Source organism: Physeter macrocephalus, chromosome 19 (assembly GCF_002837175.3).
Source record: "Physeter macrocephalus isolate SW-GA chromosome 19, ASM283717v5, whole genome shotgun sequence".
NCBI classification, from domain to species: domain Eukaryota; kingdom Metazoa; phylum Chordata; class Mammalia; order Artiodactyla; family Physeteridae; genus Physeter; species Physeter macrocephalus.
Window position 1 is genome coordinate 40,295,616 of NC_041232.1, and position 15,893 is coordinate 40,311,508.

Here is a 15,893-nt window from a genome sequence, read left to right on the forward strand (position 1 = left end):
TTAGATCATTTTTGAGTCTTTCATTATTTGTAGCCCAAAGCATCCTAAATGACATGACTGCTTATAATATATTGCCCTATGTATTTAGAAAGGTAGCTGATCAAGCAATACCTTAAAAATATACATTCCTTTTGTTTTAGCAAGGTTTCTCTTAGAAAATATAAACTCAGTCAGGCTTTCTTTTCTGCTTATCTGGTACCCTTGTACCTGCTGAAAAATGAATAGATATTTGCAGAGCAATGTTAAAAGGTTACATGATGCAGCTGCAGATATTCAGTTATTTAGTTACTATTTATGTTCCTTAATAAGTGAAAATTGCCTTTATGCATTTTTGGTAGTTCTCAGTCCAGAAATCTGGATTATATCCATTTTGTCATGTGTGCAATAGATTTTGGCCAGATCCCATGTTTTCCCTTTTACAGGGACCAATTTTAAAGGAAAACAATCTAATTAACGATTAAAAAAATGTTTTTTCCACGTCCAACAGTCCTGATGGTAAACTCCAAGTCATTGCTGGTTTATTTGACGGACCAGGAAAGCTAACTGTTGATATCCACACTAAGGGGAATATAAAGATCAATGGTTCTGATTAAAGTATATCAAAATATTTTGAAAAACTAAATTATCTTGCAACCTCCTTTACATGTCTTTAAAGGCTTATTTTATCTTTTTTCAGCAAATGTACCTGAAGATGAAAACTAAAGCATATTGCCCAAGGCCTCCCAGCTGGTAACGGAGAGGCCCTGAACTGGGACTGAGCTCCAGGTTCACCTGACTGCAGAGCCCAGATGCACCCCAAACTCCATCCAGCATGCTAGAATTACCCCCTTGCCTTCACCATGGTCTCCTGTCTACAGAAATTGTAATAAGTAGCAAAGTGTTCAAAAGGTACACAGAAGGAGAGGGTAGAAGAAAAAAACTCCATAATCTCCATACCCAGTAATCAGCTGTACTAATTCTCTAGTTACCCTTACATCCTATCTATCGAAAGCAATTAAATAAAGATCCTGGGACAATGAATTATTTTTAACATTAGAGCCTAAAAATCACACACTTACACAGTAACCATGACTACTGGTTACTTTGTTACTCCAGTAACAAAGGATTAAGCTCTCAGTTTCTATCTATTAAGAGTGGAATTATCTTCATTCTTAAAACCCATCCTTTAAAAAAATCTCTTATATTACAAAAACTTAGAAACAGGGTCCCCCCCTCGCACCCGCTGCCTTGGCTGGAAAAATGATTTAAATAATTATTTAAAACTGTTTAGTTCTTCATTGCAGAACACGTTTAGTTCTCCTGCAATGAAGTAAATGAAGATGCCTGTGGTCCTGTGAGACCGAAACATGTCCTTTTCAGAGAAAAACATGAAAAGGATAAAATCTTGGAATTCTATGGTTACCTCAGGAGTGTTCATTTACAATATTTCCATGGCTACCATATCACCAAGCTGTAAGGATTTTGTGCCCATCATTCCGTGCTTACCAAACTCTAATTCCCGCCTCAACATACGTTTGGGGTTTCTCCCTGACATGTTACTCTGTCTCTACTTGGACAAGCCTCCTAGGCTGATTCACCACAGTCCGTTCAACATGAGCCATCATGGTGACCTTCTCTACTCCAAAGAGCTTGACCTTGACCTCCACTCCACTTCAGCAAACCACCCCAAGGCCACACCCTCGAGTTTGTCTTCACTGGAAACTGCTCCTGCTCTGAAAGCTTAAACATTATAATCCTCTTTTCTCTGCAACTTCCTATTTTCTAGTTTTCTCATGTCCCTGGAGGCAGCTGATATAACGGGCAAATAAAACACGGGTTTGGGAACCAGAGAGAAGAGGGTTTAAATATTGGATCTACCACTTGCTAGCTGTGTAGCCTCAGGCGAATGACTTTATATTTCTGAGCCTCACATTCTTTATGTGCGAAAGAGAAAATTCCGATTTTGCAGCATCGTGATGTGGGTTACAATCCTGGGACTGAAAGCACCAAGCAAGACACTTAGTTGATGCTCAGTAAAGTTGGTTTCTCCCCTCGCCTTCACTCTCTGTAGTGCTCACACCTACAACTTTATTCTTAGATCTCAAAGAGAAGGCAGGTCCTGGGACCCTTCCAGACTCTCATCCCTCCCTGGGCTTCAAAGTCAGTCATTTTATTCACTCTCTCTCCTCTGATGTCTCACTACCTGGTCCTGGGTAGCACTTACCCCTGGGAAGATGTCACACTTCCATGGCTCACTCTTGCTCCCTGGCTGCCGAGGGCATTCAGCTAGGCCAGGAGGTCCTAGGCATTTCTGAGTTTTGAAGTTTCTCATATATTTATTAATGGAGAGGGGGAGGGGGAGAGAGAGAGGGAGCAAAGGAGGGGTAAAGGGAGGACAAGGCGGGAGGGGAGGAGGAGAGGAAAGGGGACATAGAGGAATATGAATAGGAGACAGAAAAGTCCGAAGATTGTGGACTATTTAAATGTTGACATTTTGGGAAGATACTCCCTCCCTGGTCCAGAAACCCCATTAACATAACAAGGGGCCATTTATCAACTAGGAGAGTTTGGAAGAAGTTCCTCCTTTTCTGTCCTCCAGGCATTTCCCTGTGCTCTTTCAAACCACCACCTTAAAGGGGTTGCTTCCACCCACTCCAGCTGGGGAAGGCCTAGGTCAAGGGCTGCCAGTGACAGCGTGACAGCGTGGGTAAATTTGCCTAAAAGGCCTCGGGAAGCTCATTCACCTGTGGCTGTATGCTGCATTCCCCGACAGAAGTGTATTCAGCAGTAAAGGTATAATTTTAGCATCCATATACGCTGACTCTTGTTTCTTAATTGATGCTTAGTAGTCAGGTGAAGACTTCTAGATTCCCTTAAAAATCCTAAAGTTTGTATTTAACAAATTAGATTTTTTTAAAAATTTATTATTTATTTATGGCTGCGTTAGGTCTTCGTTGCTGCGTGGGGAGCTTTCTCTAGTTGCGGCGAGCGGGGGCCACTCTTCGCTGCGGTGCTCGTGCCTCTCATTACAGTGGCTTCTCTTGTTGCGGAGTACGGGCTCTAGGCGTGCGGGCTTCCGTAGTTGCAGCACGTGAGCTCAGTAGTTGTGGCTCGCGGGCTGTAGAACGCAGGCTCAGTAGTTGTGGCGCACGGGCTTAGTTGCTCTGCAGCATGTGGGATCTTCCCGGACCAGGGCTCTAACTTGTGTCCCCTGCATTGGCAGGCGGATTCTTAACCACTGTGCTACCAGGGAAGTCCCACAAATTAGATTTTTAATGTTAAAAACATAGTGCATTATGTGGTGAGCATTTTGTAATGTATAGAAATATCGAATCACTATGCTGTGCACTAGGAACTAACATAGCGTTGGAGGTCAGTGATACTTCAAAACAAACTCACAGAAAAGGGGATGCAGGAATTGGATGAAGGTGGTCAAAATGTACAGCCTTCCAGTTACACAATAAACAAGTACTAGGGATGTAATGTACAACGTGATTAATATAATGAACACTGCTGTACGTTATAAGTTACATATGGTTAAGAGAGTAAATCCTGAGTTCTCATCACAAGGGAAACCTCTTTTTTCTTTTTATTTTGTATCTATATGAGACGGTGGATGTTCACTAAACTTACTGTGGGAATCATTTCATGATGTATGTAAATCACTTGTACAGTGCTGTATATGTCAATTATATCTCAATAAAACTGGAAGAGGGAAAAACACTAGCACACCCCACCCCCGAAATATATACACATATCGTGCATTATGATCGTGCTATCCATATGCTAGATAAATTGAAACAAAAATCGCAGTGTGGGGCTTCCCTGGTGGCGCAGTGGTTAAGAATCCGCCTGCCAATGCAGGGGACACAGGTTCGATCCCTGGTCTGGGAAGATCGCACGTGCCGCGGAGCAACTAAGCCCGTGTGCCACAACTACTGAGCCTGCGCTCTAGAGCCTGTGAGCCACAACTAATGAACCCACGTGCCGCAACTACTGAAGCCTGTGCGCCTAGAGCCCGTGCTCTACAACAAGGGAAGCCACAGCAATGAGAAGCCCACGCACAGCAATGAAGAATAGCCCCTGCTCACTGCAACTAGAGAAAGCCTGCGGGCAGCAACGAAGACCCAACGCAGCCAAAATAAATAAATGAATAAGTAAACAAAGTTAAAAAAAATCGCAGTATACTCTAGGTTCTCTAGGTAGCAAGATCTGGAAGACTGCAGCACAAATGCTATTAAGTGAGTATTTCAATCCTGTCAGTGTAACCTCACTGGGATGGCTCCTTGTGTCCACTTGGCTGGGCTGTGGTACTCAGCTGTTTGGTCAAACACTAGTCAAGATGCTGGGAAGGTATTTTTTAGATGTGATTAACGTTTAAATCAGTGAACTTTCAGTAAAGCAGATTATCCTCCATAATATGGGTGGGTCTTATTCAATTAGTTCCTTAAATGTAAAGACTAGATGGAGGAATTCTGCCTCCAGACTGCCTTTGGACTCAAGACTGCAATGTCAACTCCTGTTGAAATTTCCAGCCTACCCACCAGCCCCTCACAATCACATGAGCCAATTTCTTAGAATTTCTTTCTCCCTCTCTCTTTCTCTCTTTCTCCATCAAATTGGCTCTATTTCTCTGGAGAACCCTGATTAATACAGACCCTGTGTATAACTATAGACATAAAGTTTAAATTTGAGGCTCTTCATGATGATGTCAGGCCTGGCACAGGGTCTTCCCCCTCCCCGCTTCCCTATTCCCGTGATAGGCTCCAAGCATCTGTACATTTCTCATTTCCGGCTTCAGCTCAGCCCTCAGTTTCTTTAGGATTCCTCATTCCCTGGTGTGGCAGGAGCTGCTAGTGTACTGCCAATAACCTTTCTCCATTCTTCAGTAGAAACAGAATCCTTACTTTCTAGGTGAACACGGCCATCTAGAATAAAGACTACTTTTCCGAGTGTCCCTTGCAGGTCTGAGTTGCCATGTTACTATGTTCTGGCCAATGGGGTGTGAGAGGAAGTGGTCTGTGCAGCTTGCGGGTGCTGTCTTCCTTCCTCCTTCTTTTTGGCAGAATGCAGATGTGATGGCTCAATCTCCATGGGGTGACTGGGACAATCAAGCCATGCACAGGGGAGCAATCACACAGAAGAAGCCTGGGTGTCCAGCACTGTGGCAACGTCACCTACCTTGAGCTCAACACCACTGGACACCTTGGGCTTCCATCTACTTTTTTTTTTCATCTACCTTTAATTAGACCCTCTTAGTTCCAAGGTTTATGTTTTTTGTTTTTTGGAGGTTTTTTTGGCTGTGGCACGGGGCTTGTGGGATCTTAGTTCCCTGACCAGGGATCAAACCCGTGCCCCCTGCAGGCAAACATGGAATCCTAACCACTGGACTGCCAGGGAATTCCCCAAGGTTTATGTTTAAGAAGAGACACCCTCGGGGCTTCCCTGGTGGCGCAGTGGTTGCGCGTCCGCCTGCCGATGCAGGGGAACTGGGTTCGCGCCCCGATCTGGGAGGATCCCACATGCCGCGGAGCGGCTGGGCCCGTGAGCCATGGCCGCTGAGCCTGCGCTTCCGGAGCCTGTGCTCCGCAACGGGAGAGGCCGCAGCAGAGGGAGGCTCGCATACCAAAAAAAAAAAAAAAAAAAAAAGAAGAGACACCTTTAATATTAAAGATGCAGTGCAACCTAATTCTAACTATTGTACCTGGTAAGGGATTTCTAGCAAGAGAGTTTAGCGATTAAACAGCTCATGCTTTGAATTCAGGTAGATCTACATTTGGATTCCATTTTGTCTCTGAGAGTTGAGTGACCTTGACCAAGTTGCTCTACCTTTTTAAGCATCAGGTTCTTCTTCTGCAAATTGGAGATAATAATTAATATCCAACTCGCAAGGTTGTTGTGAAGACTAAATTAAATCGAAGTGCCCAGCACACAGGAATGGTTTAACAGATAACAGGTAGCCATTGCTATTGTTTTTACTACTGTTATTATTCTCCATAATGATTGTTTTAAACATTCTTCTCTCTTCAAGCCTCGATCTCCATCTCTTGCATGCTCACTCTCAGGAAGTAGAGGTGGTCATCTAGAGGGAGAGGCAGATTGGTGCATATTGTTGGAGCCCAAGCAGGGTTGAGGAGGACACATCCAGAGAGAGGAAGCCTGAGATGGAAGCTAGAGCCTGGAGTTGGGGGAGGAGGGCAGCTCTGCAAAGGAGTGACCTGGTGTAGGTTGTCAGAACCTGAGCAAGGTGACAAGCATATCCGTGTGGGAAGGGTAGACTGCCTTGAAGTGCTGAAAACTGAGAGGAGCGTGTCTATGCAGGGTTGGGCAGTAGTGGTGATTGGATATTGATTGCACATAAAGGATTGATCACATAAGTAAATGCATTAAGGATAATGGGAGTTGATTCTCACCATCAGAGAAGGGAGGTAATAAATATGGGAAGGGAGAAAACTGCCCTGAGATGAGGGATTGGCTACACCCTTTTTAAAAAATTCATTAATTTTTTTGACTGCGTTGGGTCTCCGTTGCTGCGCGTGGGCTTTTCTCTAGTTGCGTTGAGCGGGGGCTGCTCTTCGTTGCTGTGCGTGGGCTTCTCTTGTTGCGGAGCATGGACTTTAGGCACGCGGGCTTCAGTAGTTGTGGCACGCAGGCTCAGTAGTTGTGGCTTGCGGTCTCTAAGTGCAGGCTCAGTAGCTGTGGCGCATGGGCTTAGCTGCTCCATGGCATGTGGGATCTTCCAGGACCAGGGCTCGAACCCGTGTCCCCTGCACTGGCAGGCGGATTCTTAACCACTGCACCACCAGGGAAGTTCCGAGATGAGGGATTGGGATTGAAGGTACCTGTATAATCTCAAGTTTTTCAACACAGGTAGATACAGAAATAAATATACGTGCAAATTACGTGTGTGTTTACATACATGAGTTCCCTCTTTCTATTGAGACTGTCTGGGAGCAACACCATTCCGGTAGTAATGAGCATACCTAGCACTGAGATCTTGGCTTCTAAATACTATTCTGAAGTGCAAGAAACCAGGACTCCTTGGAGAAATGGCTTATTACAAGACACTGTACCCATTAATAGTCACTCCCCGTTCTCTGATCCTTCCAGCTCCTGGCAATCAATAACCTGCTTTCTGTCTCTGTGAATTTGCCTCTTCTGGACTTTACACGTAAGTGGAATTAAACAACATATGGCCTTTTGTGTGTGGCTTCTTTCATTTAACAAAATGTTTACAAGTTTCATCCATGTCACAGCATGTATCAGAATTTCATCTGTTTTCATGGTGGAATAATATTTCATTGTATGGATAATCCACATTTTGTTTATCCATTCATTAGCTGATGGACAGACATCTGGATTGTGTCCACTGTTTTCTATTATGAATAATGCTGCTATGAACATTGGTGTACAGGTTTTTGTGTGGACATGTGCTTTCAATTCTCTCGGGCATAGAAAATTGTGAGGTCATATGGTAATGTCATGTCTTTTTGAGAAACTGCCAAACTGTTTTCCAAAGCAGCAGCAGCATTTTATGTTCCCACCAGCAGTATCTGAGACTTCCAAAATCTCCACATCCTCACCAACACTTGTGATTGCCTGTGTTTTTGATTATAGCTATTCTACTAAGTGTGAAGCGGTGTCTCATTATAGCTTTGAATTGCATTTCCTTAATAACTAATGTTGAACATCTTTTCATGTGCTTATTGGCCATTTGTGTATCTTCTTTGAAGAAATGTCTATTCAAATCCTTTGTCCATATTTTGATTGGTTTATTTATCTTTTTATTGTTTTCTTAATCTTTTAGTTGTTGAATTGTAAGTGTTCTTTTTATATCCTGGGTACAAGTCACTTATCAGATTATGATTTATAAATATTTTCTCCTATTTCATGTGTTTGGTCTTTTCACTTTCTTGACAGTCTCCTTTGAAGCAAAAACATGTTTAATTTTGATCCCATCCAATTTACCTATTTTTTCCTTTGTTTCTTATGCTTTTGGTGGCATATCAAGAAACCATAGCCAAATCCAAGGTCACAAAAATTTAGTTCTGTGTTTTCTTCTACAACGTTTACTGCTTTAATTCTTACATTTAGGTGTAAGAGTTAACTTGTATATATGGTATCCTGCAATATGGTATGTATATAATTTTGTGTATGGTATGAGGAAGAATACCTTTTGTTTAATTTTCTCGTAACATTCTTTTGCATGTGGATATCCAGTTGTCCCAGCAACATCTGCTGAAAAGACAATCCCTTCCCATTGAATTGTCTTGGTAATCAATGAAATTCAATTGACCATAAATGTAAGGCTTATTTGTGGACTCCTAATTTTATTTCATTGATCTATACCTTATCCTTATGCCAGTAACAAACTATCTTGATTACTGGAGACTTGTACTAACTTTTAAAATCAAGAAGGGTGAATCTTCCAACTTTACTCTTTTTTCCCAAGACTGTTTTGGCTATTCTGGATCCTTTGCATTTTCACATGAATTTCAGGATGAGCTTGTCAATTTCTGCAACACAACCAGCTGTGATTTTGACAGAGATTGCATTGAATCTGCAGATCAATTGGGGGAAAATTGCAATTTTAACAAAATTAAGTCTTCCAATCCATGAACATGGGATCTTTCTATTGGAAAGAAAAGTTCCAATTTTGTTGTGCAGACTTGTTTCAGTGTACAAGTCTTACGCTTCATATGTTAAATTTATTTCTAGGTATTTTACTCTTTTTGAGGCTATTGTAAATGGATTTTTTTTCCTAATTTCATTTTCAGATTGTTCATCGTTAGTGCATACAATTTATTTTTGTATATTGATCTTGTATCTTGCAACCTTGCAGAACTCATTTATATTGATAGTTCTTGGTGAGTTCCTTAGTATTTTCTATATATAAGATCATGTCATCCGAGAATAGGAGCATTTTACTTCTTCCTTTCCAGTCCAGATGTTTTAAATTTATTTTCTTGTCTAACTGCCCTTGCTAGAACCTCCAGTATAATGTTAAATAGAAGTGGTGAGGGCAGACATTCTTGTTTTGTTACTGATTTTAGGCAGAAAACATCCGTTCTTTCACCAGTAAATATGGTGTTAAACTGTGGCCTTTTATGGATGTAGCCATAAAATTTTTATGTATCAAGTTGAAGAAGTTGTTTAGTGTTTTTATCATGAAATGGTGTTGAATTTTGTCAAATGATTTGTCTGTGCTGGTTGAGATGATCATATGACTTTTTTCTTTTATTCCATTAATATGGTGATTACACAATTGATTTTCATATGTTACACCAAGCTTGCGTTCTTGGGTTAAATCCCACTTTATTGTGGTTTTATATGTTTCTGGATTCATTTTGCTACCATTTTGTTGTGGAGTTTTGCATTTATATTTATTAGGAATATTGATGTAGTTTTCTTCTGATGTCTTTATCTAGGTTTGGTATCAGAGTAATACTGGCTTCATAGAATGAGCTGGGAAGCGTTCTCTTTTATTTTTTGGAAGTGATTGTGACACTTGATATTTATTTATGCTTAGGTAAAACAAGCAAATGCTACAAAATACATATCAAAGATACCAAAATGTTTTTAGTATCAGATAAGTCTTTTCAGGTTCTCATCACACAATTCCTCTTCCCAGAGATAAAAATCTTTATCGTTTCTTCCCTAGGCATTATAAACTTCTCAGCTACATGACAGAAATCATGAACTTCCCTCCTCCTGGCCTAATAACCTCACAATTCTAACCTTAAATTCTCCTTTCCACATCTGTATCAGTTCATATTAGGCTCAGCTGTGAATAACAGACATGCTAAATAATATATAGAAGTCTAAATGTGATAGTGGTTTATTTGTTCATTTAAAAGTCAGAAAGTGGGCAGGCAGCCCAGGGATAGTATGGTGGCTTCATTCAATTAACTCTTTAGACACTCAGGTTCCTCCTAGCTCACTATTCTGCCATTCCCAGGTGCAGCCCTCACCCCTTATCTAAAATGGATGTTTGCATTCCAGGCAATAAGATAAGGGAAGGAAAATAAAGTAGGTAAAGGGCAAGCCTCAAGTGTCTTTTAGTAAAGGTTCCAGGAATCTGCTATATGACACACGTGTTTTTTTGTTTGTTTGTTTGCTTTTAATTTTTTTTGGCCATGTCACACAGCTTGCAGGATCTTAGTTGCCCGACCAGGAATTGAACCCGGGCCCTCAACAGTGAAAGTTTGGAGTCCTAACCACTGGACCATCAGGGGATTCCCACGACACACCTGTTTACATCTCACTGACTAGAATATATTCACATGGTCTCCTTTAGCTGCAAGGGAAGCTGGGAAATGTGGTCTTTATTCTGAGTTGACATGGGCTCACAAAAATTAGGAGGTTTATTATTGTGGGAAAAGAGGAGAGATAACAAGTAGTTCCTACCACACATTCAATCTGTCACTTCTGTCCCCAGCATTTTTCCAAATTTGTCCCCCCATTTTCTTCTTCATTCCTCCTTCCCTTGTATTAAACCCTAGTCAATTCTCACCCAAATTACCACAGTAGCTTCTTTTTTGTTGTTGTTTTTTAAACTTTTTATTTGAAAATAATTCCAAATTTACAGAAAAGTTATAAAAATGACGACAGCACATTTCACTGAGATTCACTTGCTATTAAGATGTTTAAAATTCTTTTTCTGAAACACAATGCCTACGTTGTGGCCCTTTACCCTAGAATACTCCAGTGCATATTTGCTAGGAATGAGAATATTCTCTTACAGAACCAGAGTATTGATCAACTTTGGTCAAGTTAGCATGGATTAGGTACTTCTATTCAAGGTACTGTCTGTATTTCAATGTCGACAGTTAACCCAACAATAATGTCCTTGATTCTTTCCTCCAGGGTGGGGTGCAGGCTAGTGCCACATTTTCCATCTAGTTATTGGGTCTCTCTTGTCTTCCTTAACCTGAAAACCTTTCATAGCCTTCCTTTGTCTGGTGTAACATTGACAGTTTTGCAGAATAGATTTCCCCCACCTTTAGAAACGAAGACAGGCTGTCTTCATTTCGTGCTCACTGCCATTTCGTCGTGGTCAGGAGGGAATACAGTATTACCTAGGTGACATGGTAACTGGCTCAGGGTGTCCCTCCTGGAGCCACCCAGTTCGTCTATCCCTCCCTGGTGGTGTTGATCGTGATCACCCCACTCCATCAAGGGGTTGTCTGATTTCTCCACCATATAATTACTATTTTTCCCTTTGCAACCAATATACAGTCTGTGAGGAGACTCAAGGACGTTTCTCTGCCACTGGGAAGCACCAGTCATAGGGTGGAGGGAAGTTCTTCCCTCCCGTGGGAACGTGAGGAGTGTGGGATTTGCGCTCCATTCACCTGTAACTGGAAACTCTGCCTGCCTCTGAATTGTGAGGCTTGCAGATGTCACAGGGTGATCCCACAGTAGCTTCTTCTTCTTTTTTAAAAATTAATTAACTTATTTTTGGTTGTGTTGGGTCTTCATTGCGGCGCGTGGGCTTTCTCTAGCTGCAGTGAGCAGGGGCTACTCTTCGTTGCGGTGCACGGGCTTCTCATTGCGGTGGCTTCTCTTGTTGCGGAGCACAGGCTCTAGGCGCATGGGCTTCAGTAGTTGTAGCATGTGGGCTCAGTAGTTGTGGTTTCCAGGCTCAGTAGTTGTGGCGCGTGGGCTTTGTTGCTCTGCGGCATGTGGGATCTTCCCGGACCATGGATCGAACCCGTGTCCCCTGCATTGGAAGGCGGATTCTTAACCACTGCGCCACCAGGGAAATCCCCCACAGTAGCTTCTTAACTGGTCTTTCCAACTCCTGTCTTTCTTTCCTCTAGAAAATTGTGTATTATATTTCTTCTAAAATACAGATGTAATCATGTCAACTGCATGATAACTTTCTAGCTGCCTTAAAAATAAAAAAATCCAACCTTCTAAATGTGGTTTACTTCTGAATGAAGTCCTTTTAGGATCTAGCTCCAGCTTACAACTTCAGCTTCTGTTCATCTCATTCTCTACTTGAACTTCATGCTCAAGTCATACCTAAATCCTGGCTTTCTCCTGAGTATACCACATTCTTTTACATCTTAGTAACTGTGGTAGATTGATTAAAACACTTTAAAACCCTTTCTGCTTACAACGTGACTTGGTAGTTCTTCTCTTCAAGAGATAGGGGCTATTTCCCCACTCTTTGAATCTGGGCTGGCCTTGTGACTTGCTTTGGCCAGTGGAATATATCTGAAGTCACTGTGTGCCAGTTCTGAGCCCAGGCCTATAGAGCTGCCTGTGCACTTCTGCTGCCTCTTGGCTCTGTCTCTGCCATTAGAACAAGCCTGGACTAGCCTGGTGGATGATGACAGCCCAAGTGACGTGGTGCTGAGTCATCCCAGCCAAGGCTGCTTCTGCCATCCAGCCCTCAGTCAACCTGCCAGTTGACCTTAGACCAGTGAGCCAGCCCAGCCAAAATCAGCCAAGCCACACTCAGATCAGCAGAATGGCCTCACTGACGTAGACTCATGAGATGGTTCTGTTTTAAGCCACTAAGCTTTGGGAAGGCTTGTCCGTAACGTTCATGGGGCAATAGCTCAAACATACAGTGCTTTGCTTGTGCTATTCATTTGCCTTGAAAGGCCTATTTCTTGAGTCCAGTAATCATCTAAATTCATCTATCAAGATGCAGATCAAATATAATATTAAGTGGGAATGCTTCCTGTACCCATCTGGGCAGATCTAGCCACTTTCTTAATGAGCTTCACACCTCTGTTATAGCATGCAAGATATAGTTGCTTGTTCCCGCATCCATCTTTCCTTTAGGCTGAGCTAGGTGAGGGCAAGGATGACCCATCATATGATGTGTACCAAAAAAATTTGTTGCATGAGTGAATAAACAAATGCTAGAGTGCTAAGCATATATAATTCTTTCTCTTTTCTATTTCTTTCAAACTATAAATATGCTTTCTTTTTTGCCTAGGTCCTTCCTTCTGTGATGCTTCCCCCAAATTTCAGTAATTTATCATGTGCCAGCGGATGCGTTTATGCCTCTTTTCCTGTCCACAGGTGGCTTTTAAGTCTATGCAGTGCCATATTTTCCTCAAATGGTAATTTCTCATATTGGACAGTCACGTTACTTACAAATACTCTCCGAAAACTCCAAATCCTTAAAGTTTCTCAATTACTCAATTGAATTGTCAACCATATCCACCACACGCTCTCGTAAATAGACTAAAAGTGTACACATTTGCTTTTTTAATAAATTTATTTAGTTAGTTTTCATTGCGGTGTGCAGGCTTCTCATTGCGGTGGCTTCTCTTGTTGCGGAGCACGGGCTCTAGGCGCACGGGCTTCAGTAGTTGTAGCATGCAGGCTCAGTTGTTGTGGCTTGCAGGCTCTAGAGCACAGGCTCAGTAGTTGTGGTGCACGGGCTTAGGTGCTCTGTGGCATGTGGGATCTTCCTGGACCAGGGATTGAACCTGTGTCCCCTGCATTGGCAGGCGGATTCTTAACCACTGCGCCACCAGGGAAACCAGGGAAGTCCCCACATTTGCTTTTAATGTCCCACCGTGAGCTTCTTTAAAAGTGATTAAAAGTCACCCTGTCTGCTTTCTCATCTGTTTTGGCTTACTAATTTTCTAAGTGAGAGTAGTGATGGTTGAGTAAGTTGTTCTAACCACAGGTTTATTGGCAACTAGGTAGGATTTTGTGACCTGTGGTTTCCAATTCTTTAGGTTTCATCCCATTCCTTCATTTGTTATATGCCAGTTGGACATGGGTTGTCAGTCCTTAGTGCAAAATGATAAAGTTGTGACAGAATGGACCTGAAGAAAGGCATGAAAATGATCCTGCTGATCGCTGTAGCATTCCTGGAAGGAGTCTGGGAGTAGATACCAGTCCACATTCGAGAAGGACTTTTGTGGGCTGTTCTTCCTCTGTGCTGCCGGCCCAAACCACTGCCCCTTCATCACCCATGACTGTATTTTATGTGTCAGTTCTCAAACATCTGAACATATAATTAATCTCGTCCTATGTCTTATTATGCAGGGATGCCTCTTTGACTTTATATTGAACACAGTATATTTAATTATTTTGAAGAAGGAACTCTACTGGCAAGAAGTGTTCTGTGTGCCTCTTGTAAGATCTGATTTCACCAGAAAGCTTTGCTGTCAAAAGCCAGTTGTTTCTGATGTCAAAGTTAACAATCATTTACATAAAAATACAACAATAGCATTTAATGCCGTTCATCAAACCAGACTGTAAACACTAATTAGTTATACTCCATTGTATTCTGGTGAGGCTCAGTAAATTATGATGCTTGTTTTATAGATACTGAAACACAGACAGGAGATGAGTGACTTGCCCAAGGCTGAGAAGATGATGTCAAAATTGAGGTGATGACTCTTGCGCCCTGTCCACTAGACCTCTCTGGATTCATAGGATAAATTTTTAAATAGTACCAAGACCTCATATAATGCAATGAAAAAGTCCTGCCACATCAGCCGTTGCATTTTTGTCTGATACATTTAAAGAAAAATTTCTAAGCATTAAACATTTAAGAAGAAAAAAATTTAATGAAAAGAGGAAACATCTCAAGTGCCTGGCACTAGTGCATCATGGCCTAATTCTCTCTAAAGGGCTGTGATTTTAAAATGAATTCAGTTCCTGCATCCCTGGTACAGTACACGACCATGCTGGGCAGGTCAAGCCAACTGCATTGAAGCAAAAGGCTTCTTGCTCAAGTACCAAGTTCAGCCCTCAGGAGGTTAATGGGGCCATATTTCCTGGTGATGGACCATCTTATCTAAAAGTGGGATCTCACTAACAGTTGAAGGATGGGGATGCCTCCCTGTACATAAAATTCTTTGCTCTTTAAAATTCGGGATACAATTTACTTTTAAAATCATGGACTGATTTTCTTCCCATTAAGATTATTTCTCAGAATGGTATGGAAGCCTTGCTTTTGAGCTTTAAATGGGGTAGTTTGGATCGACTCCAACGCTTAAACTGTTAACATGGCTGCCAATCTAACCACCAACAGGATATTCTGTTCTCTCAGTGGTTGAAATTCTAGAAAAAGCCTTCTAAATGTGACTTCAACAAGCATAAAACTAATTGCCTTTCATTTGGGATCGTTCATGTAAATTCCAGAGGCTCCAATGACATAAACTTCTAAAATGGTATTGCCAAGAGTGAGCTAAATTTCTCCTCTAAAATACAAATAAGGAGTCAACTTGCTGATTTTGGTCTGTAAGCTGCAAAATGGGGATATTTGCACTATGCCCACCTTGTGAGTATTTTATCCACTAAACATTGAACAACTCATTCAACAGTGCTTTATTTAAAAATCTGAGAAGCCAAGAGAATGAGGCATGACATAAGATGTGTGTGGTTGCTGTCCATATTTACCTTGTAACCCTATGTATAAGTAAATATAAATGCACATTGGAGAGTGTCAGGGAACGGAGGGTATAGAAATCAAAGATGACGAAGTGTTCTTTAGCACTCCTCCCAGGAAGAGGTGGGGTCTGTTGTCCCTCCCTTTGAATCTGGCCTGGGCCTCTGACCTGCTTCCAACAGAAGTATGCTGCTGCAGAAACCGCAGGACTTCCGAAGCTAGATCAAGAAGCCTTACTGTTTCCACCTGGGTTTCTTGACTTGTTTGTTCTTGAGATGCTCCCTCTCAGAACCCAGCCGCCATGCCGTGAGAAGCCCAGACCATCTGAAGGCACCCCAGCAGCCAGCCCTAGCTGTTCTAGCCTTTAGAACTGTGACCCATACGTTTCTGTCAGCGAAGCCACCTGTTTGTGATACTTCGCTAAGGCAGTGCTAGGAAAGTAATACCTCCTCCTTGCACTGTGCTCTAGAAACTCTTTCAAGGCAGGACACTGCAACAATCATCAGGTAAGTTTCCCATCTCTCAGGGATCACAGTCCTTT